At 45.0% G+C, this 24,826-nt stretch overlaps 1 protein-coding gene and 1 long non-coding RNA gene across 10 annotated transcripts in view; both read left to right on the top strand.

The window, feature by feature from the left end:
- Positions 1-24,826, top strand: part of LOC135385561 (uncharacterized) — a 390,670-nt gene that overhangs the window by 37,961 nt on the left and 327,883 nt on the right. The window lies entirely within an intron of this gene.
- LOC135385560 (glutamate-gated chloride channel-like) overlaps positions 1-24,826 on the top strand; it is a 468,552-nt gene that overhangs the window by 260,492 nt on the left and 183,234 nt on the right. For 8 of the 9 annotated variants that reach the window (XM_064614944.1, XM_064614942.1, XM_064614941.1 and 5 more), the window contains one exon: positions 23,835-23,905. The exons of the other annotated variant lie outside the window; for it this stretch is intronic. The gene's annotated coding sequence lies outside the window, so the exon portion shown is untranslated. The remainder of the gene's footprint in view (positions 1-23,834; positions 23,906-24,826) is intronic. 9 annotated transcript variants of the gene reach the window in all.

The following is a 24,826-nucleotide window of genomic DNA, read 5'->3' as shown; positions in this document are numbered from 1 at the left end:
CAGTGTCTTTCATCGTAAGTCTCATAGGCGACGCTTATAGAAGCTAGGCCCAGTCAGAAAAGCGTGCACCTGCTACACACTCGGGAGACGCGTTCTCGCGGCTGGACGTGCCCACAAGAAGAGAAAAGGCCGATAAAAGTTTCTGTAACTTGAATGACGTGCTGTCGTCGGAAAGGGATATGCTATGGAAGTATGCGCTTCAGCAGTTGCAGCGGCTCTTTCTTTCTCTCCTTTTTTGTTGTCTCTCGGCAAGAGCAGTCCTTTTGTGTAGCTGCGGGTCGGTCGTCGTAGTCCCAAGAGGCCTCCTTCGACAACATAATCAGATTATGGAAGGCGCTCAAAATAGCGGTGACAGGTTACCCAGCTCCACCCTGCCCAACGGCCGATTGCAGGTGCTCTTGCCAATAAACTTTCGCTGAAGAGACAAGACTGGCATTTGGCTGTGCAGAAACGGTGGACGGAGTGCCGGACGCCTGTGATGGTTGAAGGGTATGCGAGGAAAAATGTAAATCTGTTGACGGTGTGCACCATGCTTTAGCTATTACTATATTTCGAAATACGAAAATAACAGAGTATCTGAAGGCGCGCGCTGTGAGTGGTTCAGTAAACGAGGGGGTCATCAAGTTAGTTATATGCTTTGTCAGCAAGACTGTAATACGTGGCTTCTTGTACCTTCTTCTTATTCGCCATCTGTCATATAAAAGACAGCGGCCATAGAGTGCCAAAAGAGCAACGTCAGAGTTAGTTGAGTGCACGTGACCACATGGGTCTTGCGTCGTGTATCGGCTGCGCCTCGGGAAGTCCGCTTTCCTTTTCGCTGCCCGTTTGCATGCTCGTGCCGTCTGCTAACAGCATCGTTTGAGCGCCCTCCTCCGCGTTTTCTAACAAATCTTCTATATCGCTGCTTCCAGCGTCGTTCGGATAGACATATTCGCTTCTTCAGCGACACCTTTCCTTTCCTCATCACTCTCCTCCGCCGACTCCTCATGAAGTAAAGGCGCCTGTGCGGATACCTGGCCATTTATATTTCATTGGCATTTCGATTTCACGTGCGCATATCTATACCATAGATCGAGAAGTTAACCGTAAAAAAGTACTCGTTACGAGTTAAATTACCGTGTGAAAAATGTAACTAAGTTAATAACGAAGTTCTTCAGCCTGAAATGTAACTCACAGTTACGCAGTTACTTAAAAAAAGAACGAGTTACTTCCAAGTTACTTCGGACACAAAATAGCACTACACAGATGCAGCGTGCGTGAGCAGTTGAGGTTGACCTTTAGGTGCCTGCGGAGGAGTGCAACACGCTTAGATCGTTTTCGTTTATGTCCAACAATTCGAACGTTTTGCATCTTACTCCCTGCGGCTAAGCTTCAAGCTGCGGCTGCACAATGAGTAAGCTTCATTTCAATAGCAGAGTTCTTACTTCATGAATAGAATACTATCACTGATTGAATATCACGTTTTATGGCATAAAATGCCATGAAAGAACCAGAGAGAAAGCAAGAAAATATGTGGACGTGAGTGGATAGCGAATTAAAAGCAACTTGGAACTTCGCTTAAGTTACTTTGGCAGAGTTACCTGAAAAAGGATCGAGTTCCTCTGAACGTTACCACGGCGCAAAAGTAACGAGTTAGGTTACAAGCTACTAAAAAAAGGAACTTGGTTACAGTAACTAGTTGCCTCGAACTCTGATCTATACCACACACTTAATATTTTATCGGGTCATTGCGGTAGGTGTACCATGAATACATCTCGACGTGACAAAAGTAGCTACTTTTCGCAAGTAATACCCCTGTTACACGGGCTAATTTAGTGTCATTTTCGTGAAGTGCACTCCAACAACGCGAATGTCACTTTCACACGAAGCGAATGTCGCTCGCTACACGGCTTAAGTAAGTGTCACTTAAGCAAGGATGGCAATTACGACAGTTGAGGATAAATGGCGGCAAAATTTTTAGGCGCGCGTCAGCGTACCTTCCTCAGAAAGTTTTCTTTGATTTAGAAAGAGCTCCTGCAAATCTTCCTCCAACATTAGACAAATTGGTCTCAAACATGAGCCACAACAAAATGGCCGCCGCCGGATCGCCGCGACCGTGAAGTTCTCACAGGCTGTTAACGAGAGTAATTCGGACATGTTTTTTCGGCACAATGTCATGTTGTACTAAAATAGAATAAACACGCTGTATAGCTGTTGAAAACGCTTGTTTGAAAATATTCTGGTGCCGGGGCCCCTCGCTTTTTCTCAATATTTTCACCACAAAACCTGTCATATTTCATATTTCATACTTTATTCAAAATTCATGCTAAATTAACATTTGCACAACATTGTGTGGTACTATAGCCGAGGCTAGTGGTGGGCCCACTACAAAAATGCATTTATACATTCGGCAGCAAAGACTGGCACATCATGTAAGTTTCAAGTACTAAGGCTAAACTAATGCTAAGGCTTAACAATGAAGTTTGTCACATGGCTCAAGGAAATACATCAATGAGACACCACTCTACTATACTCTATTACTACAAACTACACTACTAGTACTATTACACAACTACTACATTACTAGTACTACACTATACTCTTACAAGACACCACTATAAATGTTGTACGCTTACCATACATCCACAGAGACATTTCTAATATATTCATCCAATGCACTTTCAAACTGATGAGCGATTTTTACCGTAATTGGCAAATCATTCCAAATTCGGACCCCCTAAATGATGTATTGTGCGAGTACCATAGACATTCCTTGCAATAGGGATAATAAATTTGCAACTAGTATGAAAGCGTGTGACTCTTCGCGGCTGTTGTAAAGTAGTTATATGAATCGGTTCATTATTCCTCAGAACGTCATGTATTAAATGCCCCCATTTTTGTATTATTAATTGCTCAATCGATAGAATGCCCACTGTATTAAATAGTATCCTGGAGGGAGTGCGATAGTTAGAAAACATCATAATTCTCAAAGCTCGTTTCTGTAGTCGTGCTACCCCTGTCAGATACGCCTTATACGTGCATCCCCAGGTCTCTAGACAGTAGGTGACGCGACTTTGAAAGAAACTACAATACAATAATCACAATATGTGCAGTGGAAAAACATGTCTACATTTCGTTAGTAGACATGGCGGCCGCGCGTATGCGAATTTCTTCTGTACGGTTTCTGTATGGAGCTTCCAGGACCAGTCTGCTATCCAAAATTATACCTAGGTATCGTACCCATTCTGTTTGTCTTATCGTATCATTGCACAGAGTTATGTAAAAGTTGTTTGTGTCCACTTTGGGGGGGGGGGGGGTTATCTGGAGGTGCGAAATATTATAAAGGTGGTTTTCGTAGTGTTTAGTGTTAATCTATTGGCCGACAACCACTTCTGCAACTCGATCAAATCAGATTGCATAGCAACTGCCAATTGCTCTAAAGAAGATCCTGTGCAGAGCAGACACGTATCGTCGGCATAAAGAAACGATTTAAATACCTCTAGAGCATTCGGCGGGTCATTTATATGTAAGAAAAATAACACAGGCCCTAAAACTGACCAACTGACCCCTGTGGTTCTCCTATTCTTATTTTTGAAAATTTCAATGGCACCCCATTAACTGTGACAGGCTGGCTACGTACCGAGAGGTAACTCTGAAAGAAATTGTATATGTGTCCCCTAAAGCCGTAGTAGTGGAGCTTATTCAGTAATATGGTATGGTCAACCGTGTCGGTGTCGAAGGCTTTCTTTATATCGAGAAAGATACCCAAGACGAGAAGTTTGTCATTAAGAGAACTGTTAATAAGCTAACTGACGTCTAGAGCTGCAGTCGAGGTTGATCGGTGAGCACTGAAGCCATATTGGTTTGCACATATCAATTTATATTTCTCAAGATAATGCGTTACCCTCTTACACACAAGCTTCTCAAAAATTGTGTTTATCGTGTTTAAAATAGAGATCGGGCGATAGTTCTCCAGAACGTCGGGGTCGCTGGACTGAAATATGAGTGCCATTTTTAACGCACTGGGATACACTCCACTACTTACGGAGTGGTCGAAAAGGTGACAAAGAAGACAACAGAAAAGATCTATGGAATTTTTAATTACAGAGATGCTAACTAAATCAACTCCCACTGCTGTATTTTTATTCGTGTTAGCGCCACGAAGCAACTGTGGCTATGAGCGGCGTACAGACGTGGAGAGATGGAGAGAGGACAGCAGGAAGGAGTGGGGGACAGGGGGGTTAGCATGCGTCCTGGGCCGACTTCAGGGGGAACTGTGCCGACATTCGTCTGGAAAGTCTTCGGAAAACCCAGGGAAAACCACGGACAGCACAGCCGGTGACAGGACCACTGCCGTATTGACCTTCATATTACGTACAATCGTTACCTCTTGCATATCAATAGGCACAAATTCAAAGCTGTTGCTACATGAGTTATTCAGCTAACTGTAATAGTCATTAACTGCCCTGTTTGCAACGGCGTGCGCCAGTAGAGAGTTTTAGCAGACCGTTGATAACGTGGCTAGCGTCGAACCGTATCAACCGGATCCAATCAGTGGACAAGATTCTGAGTCACGCACCACTGCGATTGGTTCCGATAGGCACGGTAACCTTATCAACGGTATACTAAAACTCACTAGTCTTTCACCTACGGAGATAAAGTACTCGTTGAATTTTTCACATAATTCTCCATTTGTAGTGTTCATGTTATTCAAATTAGGGAGAGTTCTTATCTCAGGAGTAGAGATAATACTGTTAACAATTTTCCACAACTGTTTCCTGTCTCCACGATACCTTTGTATGATATCACAATACTATTTTCGTTTTGTTGCTCTCACCTCCTTAGTTACTAAGTTCCTGTAGTACCTGTACTTATTCAAGTAGTACATGTTACTGTTGTGTTTCTTATGGTGGTACCATTTTTGTTTCTCCTTTACAATGCTCAAAACTCTAGACGTCATCCAAGGACAACGTGAAAAGTTTTTTCCGTTCCCTCTGATATCCGTAGAATCGGACATGGCATTCCTTATGATCGCCATAAATGTGTCGAATTCAATGTCCACATCAACATTAATAATAACTGACCAGTCAACGTCAAGGGGATATTGTCGAAGTTTGCTATAGTTTGTAAAATAATTTTACCGGTCGTGAAACATTACGAAACAAAGCTACACCCGACAACATAACAAACACTAGCAGTGGTCATTGATTTCATAATCAAGAATGCCAGCGCACTCGTCAAAGTTTTCAATATTGTTAAGGATATGATCAATAATAGAACACCTACTGGTGGTAACACGTGTCGGCAAACTAATTAGGTTACGAAACCCAAAAGACGATAACAGACACTTGTACATCATGCTATGTGCAGTGCTGATATCAATGTTAAAGTCGCCTGTGATAAGCGCTCGCTTTCTTTTGCTGGTTAGTACAAATAGTACCTCCTCCAGCTTAACTAGGAATTCAGAGATAATGCATTTTGGGGCTCTATAAACCATGCCAACACACGTACAGTTCCAGTTAACAGAGCGGTTTCCAGTTCAATAAACAGGGCTTCACAACGTCCTGGAATCTCAAGGGAAATATCTGTTCGTAGATAACATTTGACATCCTTATGTACTGTTCGGGACACGGTTAGCTAAAATCACCTGTCAGTACTTCGCCGTCTCATATTACATCTGTTGCGCTTGAAAGTGTTGTGCTAATATTGTATTTGAAGGTGGACCATGTGCTACACGTGTTTATTACTCAAAAGAAATAGTCTTGCAACACCTGGAGTTTTGAGATGAGATAAACCACGGTGTGCTGATTTTAGACAACCGTGTCCCCTACAGTACAAAAACCTGTCTGTTTTTCAAAAAACCCTGTCGTCGAGGCTACGCCCTCTGTTCGCCGAAGAGAAGTGAAGTGAGTTTGGGTAACTCACTAAATCGTTAGTGTACTTTCTGCCAAGTGTCACTAAAAGATGTCGTGTGACAGCACACCAATTACACTAAGTGCAAGTGTCACTCGTTGAAACTGACATTAAATTAGTCCGCCTGACAGGGGTATAAAACGCCCTATGTGGGATCTTTCGGCTGTGTACGGCAGAACAACCACGATCGTTCTTACTGCGGCGCTTAGTGAGCAGCCCTACGTAATATAGGACTAAAATACCTCCGACGCTATGGCATAAATAACCACGAACGGAAGTACACATTGGTTAACAACACCTAAGGGCTTTATTAATAACTTCATGTGGGTAGATGGGGATGAAAGAGCCCATACAGAAGAAGCGGTACACTACTGCTATACAACCGGTTATTCCATTAACTGAAAACTGAAACGAGGTCCACGAGTTTTGTTCGTGGGCGAGCAGAACCCTTTTAGATAGCGGGGTCATTGACGTCATTCATCGCTAGTAGCGAACCAATCAATTAGACCGCGTATTTTGTATTGTAGTGTATTTTGTCCAGCATGCGGTTAATTGCGCTGTATAATAATGCACAGTTAAAAAGAACGGTACATCGATAATCTCTTTGTTGTGTACTGAGGTTAGACTATCCAGTCAGCAATTAATTTCACATGCGACATTTCATAACACAGAATGCAGTAACCGCGCACAGACGGTAGCGGACGCTCCCGAAGGGTATTGGTATTGGAAGGGTACACAATCAATGACGACACCGAGTTTTCGAATTACAGTAACAGCAAAATACAATTCATACACATGTATCAGCCCCTACACGTTTGTGTTGACAACTACTCTGAAAGACGGTGCTTGACTAAAAGTCAGCGAGTGCGCCGGTGGCAGGACTCCAACCCGTACCTCTTTCATTGCCGGTCAGGTGCGCTAGGAAATACACGATGCTGACATCGCGCACTCGTCCGCATACGAATTTACGTGGGCCGAATTCAGGGGGAACTGTGCCGACATTGGTCTCGAAAGTCTTCGGAAAACCCAGAGAAAACCTCAGACAACACAACCGGTGACAGGTTTCGAACCCGTGTCACCTCCCAGTCTCGACGTGGAAAGCGATCATCTTAACCACTATGCCACAGGAGCTGGTCAAACGCGGAAAATTACGGAACACATATTTGTAATCAAGTCGAGCGCAAGGCTCGGCGTGGTTGTTCCCGTATTCTCATTGCATGAAGGGGAAATGTTTACATATACTTTCAACACTGCATGTGATAGCCAAACTGTGAGGATTTATTTTATCGACACCCATCAATGATCAAAGATGTGCTGTGGCAGCTGTTGTTTTTCTGTCCTGTACATCGGTGTTACGTTCAGTACAGCAAAGCAATTCATTGGCGATATGTGTCAGCCTCGGGTGAAAAAGCAGGTGTGTGCGCCCACATTCGTGTACCAACAGTACTGGAACCCTGCACTCTAAGCGCTCCATCGAAACAACAGTACCAGCCAGGGTGTCGGAGGGAACCGAAAACCGGAACCGAAAACCGAAAAGAGCCGCTATTTTGGTGCGAACCGGAACGGAATCGAAACCGTATACGTTTTTTTTTTCCTCAGGAGGGAAACCGAAAAATATATTTAACGGTTTTCGGTCCAAGAAAAAACTTCGACGGTTTGGACTACGGATAGGCGAATGAAACCTACGTCGTGTGCTCTGAAGTCATGTCATGGATACTGTACGAGGGTTACGGATGTCGGTATACAATGACCCTTAGGATGCCTTTGTAATGGTTTATCGTTCGCGCACGCACACAGACTTAGAGGTACAAGTGACTCTCTAGCAATGTGCCGTAGTGTTCGTTTTAATTTGACCCCCCAAACTCTCCTCAACTAAACAGCGACCCAAGGGGGTTGCATAACGGCTTCTCTATCGGTAATGTCGCGCAACGCGTCCCTTGTTTGAGAGCAGCTAAGTTGAATACATTTACGTATACGCGAGGGCAAGCTCGTGCGAAGTGGCAACTCTTTTGTGGACAGGACACGAAGAAAATAAAACTGAGTCGTCGAGCGCGTTTGTGAGTGAAGGTGTTCCTCGATTTGTGTCGTACTCGTGCGGTGGTGCTTGCTGGCTAGACAGTAGCAACAGACATTCGGGTGGGACGTGATCGCTCCAACCCAGCGAGAAAGTACTTTACGTATGACATCACGACAAACAAGTCCGTTTGTAGCATGTGCTTCAAGAAAGGAGAAAGCCCATTTGAACAGACAGACAGTAACCTACAGGAACCAGGAGCTACGAATTTCACAGCTGTCTATTAATATTAAATACCATGTATGTGGAATAAACGGGTTTACATTTTGTAACATTGATTTTTTTTCTGGGGATGAATATTCTCGTCAGAAGCGGAACCGGTTAAAACCGGTATGAACCGTTATTTTTTTGCTCCGGAGCTGAACCGGTACTGGATCGTTTATGATGTAACCGGAACGAAAACCGGAACGAAAAACGTTTCGGTTCGACACCCTGGTACCAGAGGCATGGCCGAATGGGTTAAGGCGTCCCATTGGTGGTAGTCAAGGTCGTGCTGAAGACTGGGAGTGGGTGGATTCGAATCATGCCACCGGCTGTGCTGTCTGAGGTTTTCCTAGGGTTTTCCGAAGACTTTCCAGACGAATGTCGGTACAGTTTCCCGTTAAGCCGTCCCAGGACGCATGCTAACCCCCCTGTCCCCCACTCCTTCCTGCTGTCCTGTCCACATCTGTATGCCGCTCATAGCAACAGTTGCTTCGTGGCTCTAACACGGAATAAAAACAAAAAGAAACAACAATAGCACGCACCTAAAACCGGAGATTCGAGACGCTCTGTTTCTCTCCAATGCCTCTGCTCCTCTGGATACCTCCGCAAACAAACGAACCACACAGACACCAGTTCTTCAAGAAGGGAAAATGAAAAATATGATTGAAAGAGGAAGAGAAGCCAAGAACGAATATTGCTTCACCAATAGCACAGAAAGGTTCCGACGAACTCGTTTCCAGCGCTGTAATGGCATCGCAATTTAATAATCCCTCAGTTTCACGGACTTCATCCGGGAACACTCACGCCGTACTGGGAAAAAGAAACTGCAACAACCGATAACGAGAAGCGACATTTGTCACACGAAAATCGAAGTCCGCGTGCCATGGCCAGTAGACGACAAAAGAAGAAACAGTGGTAATAACAAAACAGACCGGCGCGAAGTAACACAAAAAGCGTTTTCAGCTTTCAATTTCCACAACGAATGGACACATAGAAAGTCACGTCTGACCTCCAAAACATATTGCCTCTTTGCGAAATAAACCATAAAGTCTACACGTAACAGCGTGCCTCGCGATTGTGTTTACCGTGTCATGAACGCAAGGTTGGAGGGCATTTTCGACCGACGCGACGGTTCCATAAGATCGCTTCGCGGTGACGTGTCAATAATGGGAAACGTCCTCGTCGAGACTTCACAAGATTACCGCACGCCAATTGCCTTGTATGAGCTCCATTATCTGACTTGTACGGATTCTCGTTGGGGTAATTTATTTGGCGTCCGGTAGAGAGGTTCTCGCAAGCGCTTTGACGGCCACAATGCGCTAATCTTGAGGCTCCCCATTAAGGAGTCGGTTGATTCGCAAGATCGCCTTAATCCAGCGTTTCGCCCATTGCCTCCCGTCTGTTGCGTCCTCGCTTTCGTGGACCCTTTCTATGTAGTAGGGCATCTCGCCTTATGGAAATGAGGCGAAGGGGAGGCGGTAACTGCAATAATGTTCTTTATAGGGCATGGCCTCGCCCTCTTTTTTTGTACAATGTCAAGCGTGCAGTGATGGATTGACACGTTCAGTCGGAATTAATAACATTGATAGTAACGAGTTGTACGCAAATTTTCTGCTTACCGCACTGTAGACATCAATATACGCTTACTAAGATGCAGGGGTGTCAGAAGGTGGAAGCTAGGCAGCTCAGGCAGTCGGGACCTCGCCCCCACTTTCATTCCTAGTGATCGGGAAGGGCGTTCTGTAGTCTCTCTGATAAGGCAGATATTTTTTTACAGGATTTCCATGTTCGTTCTAACTTCAAAGTGAATCTTTAACTTCGCATGTGGGGATTCACTGGTATTGGCACCACTCCTCTGATACAACACATAGTCGAAACCTAAATATGTCTGTGTCTGATAGTCACACTAGTTAAAGGCTGGTCATTGCCTAATTAACCCATAGTTGTCTCGCGACGTAAGGCGCAAATTATGATTATCTTTAGCTTCATTAACCGGGTTCTGCACAGCAATGTGACTTGGCATGTGTCACTTCATTAGGTGTTTTCCGTTTCTATTCTATTTTTTATTTTTTGTACGCAAAGTTGTGGATGGTACCAGTCGTTCGAACTTTTTCCTCGGCCATCTCTGTTGAGGGACTTTTGACACCTCTGATAAGATGAGGCCGAAGAAGGAGCCAGACCTACTGATCGCGAGTTACATGTATTTCAATGTTTACAACAACTTTAAAAATATCTGAAATGTTTAATGTGTGAATGATTCTTGTGTGGCTTAAATGAAGGCAAGGGTGAAACGCCAGCTGGCCAATCATAGAACGATTGGCACGATCCGAAGTGCACAGCCTTGAGAAACGTGTCGCGTATGGGTGTTGGTAGTTTCGTTGTCACATGGCTGCTGCGCTACAGCGAGAGACGGCGGTGCGCTGTCCGATAAGGCGACGCGTTTCGGTCAGGCTTGTAGAAAATACTCACAAAATGTATGTATGTATGTATGTGTAATGTATGTAAATGTAAGTTAAGCTGTTACCTATCGCAAAAAAACAACAAAGTGTAATACTAAATAGAAATTCTTGAAAAGTATTATTACTATTATTATTACACGTTACAGTATGTAAGTATTAAGTAAGTGATAAGTGTTTAAGCTAGAGTATTAAACGCTTTTAAAAGTAACTCGTTACTTTGACGCCACAGTTGGAATTCGCTATCGAAGAATACGAAGAGCGTGAGTGAAAAAGAAAACAAGGGAGAAAATTGGCACCACCAACGTGGAAGCCGGCTACTCCATACCACGTAAACAACTCTGAACACATCAACGTGCATAGAGACTTGGAGTGCCAACAGTCAGATACGAAGAGTTACATAAAGTCATAGCAGTAAAAAAAAGAAAGAGGAAATGGAAACAGAGGCACAAAAGTCAAAACTTATCGAACGAACAGCGTGAAGTTGAAGAAAACATTATCGAAAAGCTTTATTAGCTCGCAGGAACAACTGCTTTTCAAAATTAGGATACGATAGCATACGATAGTATACGATAGCACTGGCTTTTTTTTTAAACATTACCCCCGATACTGACCAGGTGCTCTACAGATGCGAACGAATGCTCTGCACAAACGACATAATTTACTGTCGTTTTCCTCTTTTTCTGTGCTTTAGCCTCACCAAGAGTTATTAATATTTTATGTGACCTCTTTCACTACGGCTTTCGGCACTTGTGTTCCATCCTACCTCATGGGGGGGGGGGGGGGTATATGTTTAATAGAAAGAAAAGAGGGAACAGCCGGCAATCTGATAGGGGTCTCAATGGTTTGTCCGCGTGTCCTCATGCATGCTGCATGGCCTCATGCATGCTTCCGAACCCGACGCGCTGCACTCTACTGCTTCCCAAGAGGGCCGAGGATTTTCCGAAAATCTCGGACGCTAAGGCATATGTACAGCACAAAGTGCATTGCCATGACAAAAGAGAATATATCACTCGAGCTCCGTGTCACGTACAGAGAAGTATCTTCAAAGTAACTTGAAAAAGCAAGTTAGATTACTAAATACTGACCTCTTGAATTATTTGCACGATACAAAATTATCTGCAAAATTATTTGCAAGATTACTCGCACAAGTATTTAAGATCAGGGTGTCGAACCGAACCCGAACCCGAACCGAAAACCGTACCCGAACCGTTATTTTTGCCGGAACCGAACCCGAACCCGAACCGAAATTTTCATGACACTGTTGAACCCGAACCGGAGCAGAACCGTAAAAAATAATAGCGGTAACCGGTTCGCAACAAAACGGTTCGGACATAAAAGAAGTCAGCATAAGAGTTCCTCTCTATCCCCTAACGAAGACACATTGGTATCATCATCACGCGCCTATATCATGGATTTCAGAAATTTTCACCTAGCAGTGAGACGACGACGTATAGTAAGTATACTTTCAGCGTCTTTTTAACATGATGAAGCGCAGTTGTCCTTGTAAGCGCCGCGGCTAGCACCCCACGCAAGCGGTGCGGCATCTACTCTTCAGAGACGAGCTGCCACGCGGACGAAGGAAACAGGAATGGAGTAGGCCAGTTATGTAGCTCTACAGGACGAATATGCGATCAAATAAGCGCCCAAGATTTCCCTTTACACGTGAGCAGTACAAATTAAACAAGTCAGAAACATGAGAAGTGGAGAAGGAGCGAACGCAGAACGGTGCCTGTTTGATTGGTCGTGGCTTGAAAAGTAAATGTAGTTCTGCTTATTGGTAGTGCAGTTGTGTCGTGACATATTGCCTTTGTGTTGTGGATTAACTAGTACACTGCTGTGAGCTCGGACAGAGTAAGGCTGGCAGGCTTATTTTCGACATGCTTCAGTACGGTTTCAGATCGATTCACGTTGCGAAGGCAGTGTGCCGGCTAGTACTGTCGTCTATATTACGCTGTCCATCTTATTAGGCTTCCTTTAAGTGTATCTTGCTGGCACTGTGCGTGCGAAAAAAAGAGATTTTGGGAACAGAAAGTAGCAGGACTACACCGCTTCAACAGCGTGGACTCTATTTGCAATCAGTGTTCATCCATTCCTCATTTCTCTCGCTAAAGGGCTACCTCACCGCTAGAGACTTCAATGCAGACAACAGCAGTAAGCTATTAGCCACGCATTTCCTGATAAAAGCAGGTTTATGGAACATATAAAACGGAAGCGTTGAACCGGTTCGCGAAGCGGTTCGGGGCTGCGAACCGGTTTGCGAACCGGTTCGATTCTTGGTGTGGCCGAACCGGAACCGAACCGGACCGAAATCAAAACAATGCGAACCCGAACCCGAACCGAACCCGTATTTTTTGCGGTTCGACACCCTGTTTAAGATACGTAAATTAGATCTACTCAAGGTACTGTACAAGTCTGGTTTCAGTGGAGATCTGAGTGGTGCACGCTCGCTGCTTGCAGGGGTGGACTCGGCGCAGAAGGCAATGGTCGTGTTCTCGATATAAGCGGGCGGGCATCAGCCTGTCGCAGCAGTGTCCCCCCCCCCCATACTGTTGACGGAAATACGGTAATTCATACCTGAGAGATCGAAGATGGTGTGGAGACCTGTGTATAGGGAACTGAATGACTTATTGGCACAGTCTGTTCGGAGGACCACGTGAGTGGCTGATAGGAACTCCCATAGGATGTGAGCCGTGCGGGAATAAGAAGCACGTACGGGAACAGGACGGAGAAGCTGTGCCATCGTTCCAATTAATCGGATAGGGCCAGATCATGGTGACAAGACGTGAGGAAATCGGCTGGAAGTCGGAGGGTGGGAAGGAAGTCGGAGTTGTAGCCTAAGTCAGGTTTGAGGGCCGCCAAAGTCCGTGAGGACGTCAACGGAGTGGACGGCAAAGTCTTCTCGAAACATGCTCACCACATGGTGGAATTCAGCAAAAATTCGAAAGTCATGCCTGCTAGTGTGAACTTACATTCGATATGTGAAAACCATGCGTCCCAGTTGTGCGACGAGAATGCCGGTAATCGAACGGCGTAGTGTTGAACGGATGCCGCCGTGGTGGTAGCTCCGGCTCCCTGGGTGGCACGCAGGTGAGCGTCCAGGCCAGCGGCTGTTGCAGAAGAGGGTGGAGGCTATTCGATGGTATGCCGTGACATAGACAGTCTATAATGTGCATCAAGCCACGAACTGAAAAGGCACAGAACGGTAGGTACGCGCCAACGTGTTAAAAAAAAATAATGGTGCTGTGATGTTACACGTAAGGTTTGTCTGCGCAGTGTGGTGACATGTTGCACGTGCCGCAGGGTAGGACTGCGGATAATTTGGACCACCTGGGGTTCTTTTAACGTGCGCCGAAAATCTCCGACACACGGTGCTGGAAACAATGTTTACCTCCCCCACATTGCTACCGCCCTCGGCCGGGATCGAACCCGCGATCATATAGGTGTGTCAGCCTAATGTACCACAGGGTAGAATTGAGGATAATTTCAACCACCTCGGTTCTTTTCACGTGCGCCGGAAATCTCTGACACACGGTGCTGGAAGCAATGTGTACCTCCTGTACATTGGCACTGTCCTCGGCCGGGATCGGACCGTCGATCTCGAGCTCAGCAAGCCAACACGTTTCCGCCTAGTCTTCTGCTGCCTGTCAAGTCTACCTATTTTGCGAAAACAAGCCGGTTCGGATACTTCCGCGCAGAAGTCCTAAAACGTAGTGACTACATTGAAAGGAGAGCAAGGAAGGTGGTATACACGGATATGCAGGTGTTTTGACGATCCCGTTGCGGTAGCGTCTTTACAACTGATGGGCTGTTTGCGCGCCGGCCTTTGCGCCAGGCTGCTCTTGAGATCGTACATACACGGTCGATAGGGAATTGTGCCGACGTTTGCTTTGAAACACCTGAGCAGGACCCAAGGGGGCGTTGAGGATCCCGAACGCACTCTTCGTTCCTCTCTGACAAATCAACAACTGGAAATAAAACCCCATGAATACGTTCGCTATTTCATCAATGAGCGCTCTACTTAATGCAGCTTGAATGCTTTGCAGGTCTCACTTTCAATAGCTTATGAAGTACGAGCAAATTCTGTCGCGAGAACCCTTGCTGGGTAGTTAGTTAATGCAATAGTCACGCCCTACCCGAAGCAAATATTGCGTTCTATCTCCAACGTTGGGTGAACTTTGTACGTAGTTCCTGAAGCTCATCAGCTCAGAGGAGTACCGCAAACTGGAAAATATAACTTCTTCAAACCAAAAATGGCGGGGTGCTCTCTCCGTCGAAAAGGTCCGCTAGATTTGGGGTGTAAAATTTACTTGGCCACGTTTGTGATGTTAATCACTGACGGTGCTGAGATTGGAACACCGATCACTACTCGGTCCTTGCCTAGTATGTGCTTACCCGGAAGGCGATAGTTCGCTCTCCAAGCATTAATTCGGAGATATTTCTTCTCACGAGTAGTGATTACCTGAGTTACCGAATGCCTGCTTCATTTTTTCCTCACTCGAGCTGTATATAAGTCATTATCGGCGTTATAAATTGAGCCTCTGTATGCGATAAGGGGATAAGTCGAAAAATGCCAAACCGAGAAAACTTCAAGTCAATATTTGGTAAAGGAATTGCAGTGGGTTTCCTCGAGTAACGCAAATGCCAAATGTGTGACATGTATGTATATGTGTCTAGTCTACATGCATATCCTGTTAGCATCGTTTTCGGGTATGTGACTTAGCAGAAATTGAACCAAATCCAGCAGCATGACATATCCCCTTCTTCAATGTAACATCGAACGCACAGGGTTCAATGTAGGAAAAAAACACTTTTCACGAGCCGGACTTTGATGGTGATGCCAGGTAGGGCGATGTCATCTGTCACCAGTCACCAGTTGAGGAGCCATGATCGGGCTTATCGTGCTGCTAAAGGAGCACAATCTTGAAAACAGAGTCCTAGATGGCCAGCATAATATGACTTATTACAGTAGTACACGCGTTTTTCTGAGTAGAACGCTCAATGGCTCTATGGCTGACACGGTCACGTGATGTATGAAGAACATGTTTCTCGAGTGGAAGTCGAAGTTCTTGTCCGCATCGTAGCAAAATTTAAGCTACACTATTTGCATACATGTGTAGAAAAGGAGCCTGATCTAGCAGTCCGTCCCATTGACACACATGCATGTCCCGTTTCGCAGCCTCCAGTAGCGGGACCATAAATTGCATTACGGTCCTAAATTTTCTTCGGCAGGTACATACTGGTATGTAGATATCATTGCAGAAAAAATACTAAAAAGGGGATAAGTCGACTTATCTCCTTATAGCATGCAGAGGTTCAATTATTGGAATCCGCACAGAAAAACGTATGCACGACGCCAGGGTGGGGAAATGTGGCAGGGGCCGTTGCGCGTAACTTCCTTTGTGTACTGGTGCAGAGAATACGTCACGATGAGGTGTGGTAGAGGGGAGGGCAGTGTGGAGTCAAATGCTCCTATCAGGCATATTATTCCAACGATGTCAGGGAGCGAACTTGGCCTTTAACCACTGAGCAAAAAAAAAAAAAGACAGAGAAAAGACAGTCAAATACTAAAACAGGAGCAAAAAGTCAAATCGATTGTCGCACTTCTGATGAGTCACAACATATTCCTTTAAATTTGAAACATATTACCGGCTATGCCCATATGGTTTTTTGTGTTTATCATGTAGGGCACTAAAGAATGTTATTTGACAGTCGTCATTCCAACATATTTGTTTCCGATCAAGTTGGAATGTCTGCCATTTTACTGATTTAATTTCGAAGGAAGAAACATGTCTTTGTTTTTATTATTACTGTAGTACGCTTCCTTTCGGCCAGCGTAATTAACGTGTCTGGATCTGACTAAATGGCCCTTCCCCTTTTAATGGCTCCCTGTCTAAGTTGCGCTATAAACTTAGAGCTGAATCTTTCGCTCCATAAAGCACAAAGCCAGGTGAAGTGTACGAAGACAGTGCCTTTGTTGTTACAAATACGTCTGAGTCGTCCGCATATCACTAGCCGATGGAAGGATTTGAAATGCCCGAAGCCATTTGGATCCAACATGTATAGTTCATGAAGGGACATACGTTTATTAAAAGAGAAATGGTGCACGATTTTTTTAGTGCGTACCATGCAGGAATGGGCAGTATTTAAATACATTGTAATTAAAATACTATTTAAAATATAAATACATGTATTTATATTTTGTATTTAAGTATAGACTTGAAAAAGGTATTTATAATTATATTTAAATACCAATTTTCGGGTATTTATTCTTGTAAATACTTTGTAAATACTCCTAAATATAGTATATACTGACACATATGTTAAAGTTGCCCTGCATTTGACCTTTCAGGAAGAAGGGAGAGTTTGGGGCGCAGTTATGCCGTGTTTGCGCTACCATGCCCATGCGACAAACCATTTGCGATGGCAAGTGTTTCACTGTTGTTGCGGACAACGGTCGCGGCTAGCCAATTACCTTGTTGTACGAAGCATCTTCGTCAAATTTAATACAAGCATTTGTTCATCGGCACCTGTGGAGGTTCGGTTCTCCTTTGCCAATCTGATTGTACGGCCGAACAGAAGATGCCTAAAAGATGCAGTATTCGAGAAAATTCTAATATTAAAATTGCCATGATAATCTAACAAATAAATGCTATTGTTCGTCGCTGATTTCTTGTTACGATCATCGTTATTTCTGTAATTCCAGATGACATTTTCCTCACAGTATTTATGGTAGTAGTTACGATATTTAAATACTGTATTTATATTTTGTATTTAAATACTCATCTTGAAAAGCATTTATGCAGAGTATTTAAATACCTCTTTCAACAAAGTCGACCAAGCCGCAGAGAAGACGAGGAAGTCGGGTGCCTCCTCGAGGCACGCTTTTTGGATTCCTTTTCGTGGCTAACTGCCGAGAGACAAAATAAATCAGTTCGACCATGACTCATGAGATAGTCGTTTCGTGCTCCTCATTTTTGGTGACCCGGAATCGAACACCAACCGTTCTTCATGGATCGTTCCGATGACCCCAATCTTATTCCGCCCGTTGGACCTGCAGTCGCTGCTCAAGACACGAGCCAGCCCCGTTTAGGCCACGTCGCTGTTCGACTGCCGCCATTTTGGCTTTGCAATCCCAGCATCTGGTTTCAGCAAGTCGAAGCTCAATTCCTCCTTGCCGGAATAGCATCCCAACTCACCCGATACCGGCACATCGTCGCTTCCTTGCCCCCAGAAATTGTGATGGACGTCTCAGACAGCATATTTACTCCCCAGGCGACCAACCCTTACGACGCCTTGAGAGCTGCTGTTATCCAGTGCACCCAAGAAAAATAAATAGATCATTAGAATGTCAGGTAGAAGTCAGTGCGACTCCAGGTACTAGCAAGCCGTCATTTCTGTCTAACTTTTCCTGCCAAATAAATAGATTCCCCCTCCCCCACCTACTACTCGATCCGGTTTAGGGTTAAGCGCTCCCTTACCTTGCAAAGGCAGCTCATTAGACTGCATGGCTGAAAGTATCCCAACTCTCGTGGAGACTTTCATGGCTTAAGAACGTCTTCCAGGATTCCAGGAGTACTCCATCACGCAGTTCTTACTGATGAGTTCCAGTAGTGCGTTATTTTAAAGCCAAAGCCCCAAGAGTTGCAATCGCTTTTTGTGTGATCCCATCGGTACCTGGGGAGGGGCGTATTCTAGAAGCGTGAACCACTGCTTCCAACTCACGCACGCCGAACTCCGCTAGTTCTTCACCATTACTCCTAAGAACAGCAGGTAACTCCTGACTGACCTGAGAGGACGACCGTACGCACGTATTACTTGTTGAAGCAGCAGACGGGCTGGGTACTAGCCGATAATAATGATCCGCTAGTAATCGCTTGGGGACTCGGCAGTGTAATACGAGAGCCTGGAATAACTTCGGTTGTACAACCAGAGAGTCCAGGCTCATCACAATCTGCCATATGTGTGTAGCTGGTGAGCATGGTGATAGAGACGTCCAGAATGCCTTCCAAGAACAGAAACTAAGTGCGCCAGATGACTGATAATACCGCGAATCAGAAATATTTGAAAGGAAGAGCTTTCCATTTTGTTTGATGCCATTCAACTTACGCTATACAGTTGTAGTGCGTCATTGAATTGATGATTACAATTTTGATTACCACCTTAATTCCGCGTTCGCGTCCTGGACTTGCCGGGTTGCTATTTCGCTGATTGAGCAATTGTCTACGGCATTTCGAGTGAATGATGTCGAAATGAGGAAGACCTATCTTTTAGTGTTGTAAAGAATATATAGATATGTATATGTGAATATAATATGCAATTTGAAATATACAGGGTGTTTCAAAAAAACGTGTCATTCGGACTTTATAAAAAAACGGGGCGACGGAAAAATACGGGGTAAACGGCATTTGTGTGGCAATTAAATTTGCCACCTTTCAAAAATATTTTCATTCGATTTTAATTAAAATAAATTGAATTTCTTTAATGGAACTCCAAAATTTCCCAAGTCAACCTCACGTTTTTTTTACAGAATTAGAGAGCCCGTAGCGAACTTAGTCAGACCACCAAGAAATCCGCTCGATATTGCAAATCGAACTGCCCAAAAAAAGTCCCGAAATTGAGGCTTCAGAGTTTGGGGTATTCAACAGCGCACCAAATCAGTCGCAAAGATGCGCGAAGGGCAGGACATGCTCCTGCCCCCATGAAAGATAGAAGGTCGAAAAAACACAGGGCGGGAAAAAAGAGGCGGAATCATTTTTGTTTGCCGCTTATCAACGTATGGTGGAATGTCACCTGCCTTGTTATCTGCGCGTCTTGTGCTGCACGCGGGTTTGGCGATAAACTGTTCTAGCTTCATGGGGGCCTGAGCATGTCCTCCCTCCGCGCATTTTTCCGACTGATTTGGTGCGCTGTTGAATATCCGAAACTTCTGAAGCCTCAACTTCGGGACTTTTTTTGGGCAGTTCCATTTGCAATATCGAGCGGATTTCTTGGTGGATCTGACTAAGTTCGCTACGGGCTCTCAAATTCTGTAAAAAAAAACGTTAGGTTGACTTGGAAAATTTTGGAGTTCAATTAAAGAAATTCAATTTATTTTAATTAAAATCAAATGAAAATATTTTTGCAAGATGGCAAATTCAGTTGCCACACAAGTGCCCTTTACCCCGTATTTTTCCGTCGCCCCGTTTTTTATAAAGTCCGAAGGACACGTTTTTTGAAACACCCTGTATACAGGTGTCCCAGAAAACGTGTCATTGAATTATAATAAAAAAAACTACGCCACCTAGAATCATGCGGTGAACAGCATTTGTTCTTATTAGGTTTCTGCCACCTCCTAATGTGAATGTCATGTACTCCAAGTTTAATTATGTAAATATTTCCGAACTGAACTCGGAAATTTGCCAAGTAAAGGTCACTTTTTTACCCCACCAATATGAAGAGCGTGCCGAATTCACTCAAATTCATGATAATTCACAGCGATATTCACGAGCTATGCCATCGGAAAAAATAGCCGAATATCATGCTTTTCGGAGCACCGGACCATAGCGCGCGATGACTTTTTGAGCGCAATCGCTCTCAGTGCGACAAAAGGAGGTTCCGAAGCCAGCCCACAGAGTGATAGTAGAAAAAGTAAGTTCCTAAAATTGGGAGAGGGAAAGCATTATCCGAGCGAAAGTCGGACGTGCCAGTTTTATCTCTTTCTGCGATGTCGGGGAGGGCTGGGATTCCAACCTCCTTTCGTCGGACTGACAAAGATTGCGCTGAAAATTCATCGCGCGCTATTCTGTGCGACCTCCGTAGAGCATGATGTTAGGCTATTTCTTCCGATGGGATAGACCCTCAATATCCCTGTCAATTATCATTAATTAGACTAAGTTAGACACGCTCTTCACATTGCTAGGGTGAAAAAGTGACCTTTACTAGGCAAATTTCCGACTTAAGCTCGCAAAAATTTACACAATTAAACTTACGTTGCACGACATTCACATGAGGAGGTGGCAAAAACCAGAACAAATGCCATTGACCGCATGACTCTAGGTGGTGTAGTTTTTTTTATTATAATTCAATGACACGTTTTCTGGGACACCCTGTATATTGCACTCGTGTTGTGCGTAACAATGTAGACAATACGAAGTTTTGCAATGACAATACCTATGCAACCCATACGGACTCATTTTTATTTTCATTTTTGGAACAGCAAGCCGGCTCTTTGCTTGGCCAACCTTCCCTTGTTCTCTTTTCTTTTTCAATATACATCCCCCCCACCCACAACCTTAAAAAAAAGGGGGGGGCCGAGATAGCTTGCCGTTGTTGGCCGCACTCAAGTGGGCATCGTCACGACTATAGCCAAAAGAGGGGAGTTGAGGGCTTCAAAGTGATGCATAGGCAGGATAACCGATATACTGATGGGACATAGGCACACTGTAGGTGAGAGGTGCGCTAGAGTGGTCTTTCCGCTAGGCCCGGTTCTTGAAGAAAGCGCACGAGGCCGTGAGTTTTTGAAAGTCGTTCCGCACAAGAACCTTCGGGAAAGAGGACGTCCGTCAGTATACCAGGCCTGGCGTGGGGAAGATGAGTTTCCCGCATAGTATGGTATGCACGGCATTCTGTCAGGATATGCGCGATAGTCTCCGGATGATTACAGTGTCCGCAACTGGAGTCCTGCCTGGAGCCGATCTCGAACAGTAGCGAGTTCGTGAACGCAGATCCCGTGCGTAATCGATGGAGCATTGTCTGCATACCACGGGGAAGATCTTTCGTGGGAAGAGAGGGTCGGTGATTCGGCATGATGTCCTGTATGCCAGGATGACGCACCTCAACTAGCTGTTTGACGACCATGTGCCTGTCAGTGTCGGCCGGGACTGGTAAGGATGGGCTGCAGATGCGGTGTGCTGAGGAAGCTAGCTTGTCCGCTCGTTCGTTGCCTCTGATGCCGACATGAGACGGGATTGGAGCGTAAGCTCACCTCCGGTTAGCCTATGCTGGGCACACGACCTCCTTATACATCGGGCTAGGATGCTACCACACATGGGGTTCATCACGTTGTTGAGGGCACTTCTGGAGTCCGTAAGCAAAACGGCCTAGTTATTCCGGTGACTTGAACCGCAACAGCTGCGTGTAATAAGGCCAGAGTTCGGCCGTCGTAGATGAGATTCGGTAATGAAGTGATTTCCCTTGCCAGGCCATGTTCATTGACGGGATGTAGTACGCGCTAGTAGCGCTCTCGAAACGGCGGTCCCTTAAAACAGAACTTCAGCGCATAACACGCTCCTAGCCACCCATCATCGCGATATGCGCGCGTACGCCTTTTTTTTACTATTATGTACTGCATAAGCGTGACAAAAAGCGTCACATAGGTGTCAGTCATCCTATACATACCTCATCTTCAGCCCTTCATCCTCTTTAATTTTATTATTATTATTATTAGTTTGCTACAGTCGTGATGTTGCCCACTCGTGTTTAGCCATCACCGGCAAGCCTACCTCGACATTAAACCCCACCCCTCCGCCGTTTAAGAGTACATGGACGCGGTGCACGAATAGTACTTTTTTTTCAAGGGTTGGGGGTGGGGGCAGTTTTGACACACATTGCTGATTCACGAGTTGGAAGCATCCCCTCAGATTCTGTTTCGTCTGTACTGCCCTATGTAAACCGTATCAGTATACTTACTGCCCCTATATACTTGTTGTCGTAGAACACAGGAGTAGGAAGCAAGCAAGCTGGTGCAACCGACTTGCAGGGCAACATATTCCTTGAGTACGAGGAGCAAGAGAAATGCAATACTACACGGGACGAGTGCGTCCCGTCGTGGTTTTTTTCTTTAATTTTTTTTTCTAGTGCTCCTCGTTCCCAAGGAATATATTGGCTACAAGTCCAAACGTTAGACCGTCCGTATGAATATTAGTCGTGATTGATAACTATACCTGCGTCCCACCTGTGGCTACATTTTTACTCTATTTCTGTCTCTCGATGTTGCCCTTATCTATCGCTACAACGTATAGCTACATGTCACCCCATTTAGCCCACTTCCGAACATGTATTTTCCGGAAGCGCGCACGTCGCTATAGACTGGTTCTTACTGCAGTGGCCATTAACAGTGCAGAACTTCCAGAAGAACTAGGCACAACCTAACTGGCAACTAAAAGGAATTGCTCGGCCGTTTGTGCATATGAAAAGAAGAAAGCGGTATCGTCCATCGAAATTTGCATAGGAGTTCATTCCGCGATACGGCAACCCAACAACCCTAAGCCCTAGTTTACTCCGTCTCAGCTAAGGAATGGTTTGAATGGTGTGTTAGGTAGTTTTACTGTGCCAAATAGTAATTGGAGTAGATCTACACGTAAGGTGCGTATTTGTGTAGGCGACATGCTGCACATCCAATGGGTACTACGAATAGTTGCCATCACCCGGGGTTCTTTTGAGGTGCGCCGGAAAGCTCCGACACACGGTGCTGGAAGCACTAGTGGCAAATAGCGACAAATAGTACTCCGTGCTGAGTTCGCGCATTAAGTTCCCTCGTATTACCGCACGGCGCGCCTTATTTGTTTCCATGTATTCTTACTAATCGGTACATTTACGCGTAAACCACCACGATAGATACACTTCACTACTGTAGAACGTAATGAGCGATTGGAGACAATGGTATGCTGTGCCCCTAACCCCCGACAGTGCCTCTCTGAGTCTTCATCCCGCATGTTTGCAGACTTCCTGGAAGCCCAAGGATTGCCATCCGCTTCCTGATGGAGTTGGCCCATGCCACGGGAGGGTATTAGTTATGGGTATCGATAGATCGTTGCCCTAGCAACCGAAATCGAGTCGGTCCGAGCTCCTGACTGTTTGTTTGCGCAACCTGTGCACGGCAGCGCGACAACAGTCGTCGATAATATGCGGTTGCATAACTGCAGGTGATATATCAAGCTTTGAAGTGACCCTAGGTTGGTCTTTTTAGGTCGCCTCTGGGGGTAGTACCTTGTCGCATTTCTAACGCAAATACTTTCTGTTCGACTCTGTCGTCGCTTTTGGGTTTTGGAGACGCCTTAAAGAGGCGCTGATGATATGGTGTTGGTGATCGTTGTATATTCGCTGTTCCATATAAAATATGACATTGAACAACACCACAGTGCGTGATACTTTAATAGATTTTGATGTCACTGGGTTAGCGTCCTATAGCCAATGCAAGAATGTTACATTGCTCACGTCCTCGGCAGGGTCTGACGCTGAAACCTTGGATCGCTGCGTGGACAAAGAGGACCTCTGCGGGTAACAAGACCGAAATCAGGTAGGAACGGAGGTAATGCACAGCTGTACATTACCTGTTGGATATGTCGTCGCGTGATATACAGAGCCGCTTCCTGCTGTTCTCTAGCGTTCCTTAACGAATAAATATAGCAGTGTTACACCACAAAGGCAAGGTTACTGTAGTAGTGATGTGCCAAAAAAGTCGAGAAGAATGGACACAACTTTGCACGTATTTTCTACGAACCTATGTGAGCCACATTGTATACTAATTCAGGCTCCATTCTACTTGCGATAAATAAGGGCATGGATCGGCGTAATGCTATTAACCGCTTGCACGGAGGACGCAGTAAAAATGATCATTTAACATTTCCTGAACTCCTTATAATATAATATATAATATAATATAATATAAATAATTCACTGCAGGACGGGAATGCTTTCTATGTAGAAGCCCACGACCTACTTCTACTGGATGCCCGCATATAACTAATGGACAAAAACAAGACGGGGCAGTCTTGAAGCGATGCATTTGCCACAAAAAGTAATCTTGCTGAGAAAACAATTTGGAGCGGCCTTCCACAATGTTGTGTTTCAGTTTGAGTATTCCACAAAAGAAAAAGAAAACCGAGCTCACAGAACTGATTGGCCGAGCACGTAGGTTCACTATTTATCTGACTGCAACATACAGTGCAGGGACAGGAACCGTTATTTATTTTTTTTGTCGGTTCGGTTCAGGTTCAGGTTCAGGTTCTGGCATATTGGTTCGGTACGGGTTCAGCTCTGCAGCAGCGCGAAATATCGGTGTCGAACGGTTCAGGATAGTGAATTTTAGCGGATTGAAATGGGTTCAAAGCAAGCACATCTCTCGACCTCGAAGCACACGATTCTCAAACAACACAAATGTGCTTTTATTGTTGTCGTTGCCAGCGCAGCTGTGGTCCACAGCAACATTGCGTGTTAC

Source organism: Ornithodoros turicata, chromosome 2, assembly GCF_037126465.1.
Source record: "Ornithodoros turicata isolate Travis chromosome 2, ASM3712646v1, whole genome shotgun sequence".
NCBI classification, from domain to species: domain Eukaryota; kingdom Metazoa; phylum Arthropoda; class Arachnida; order Ixodida; family Argasidae; genus Ornithodoros; species Ornithodoros turicata.
This window is presented reverse-complemented; position numbering and strand designations above follow the sequence as displayed.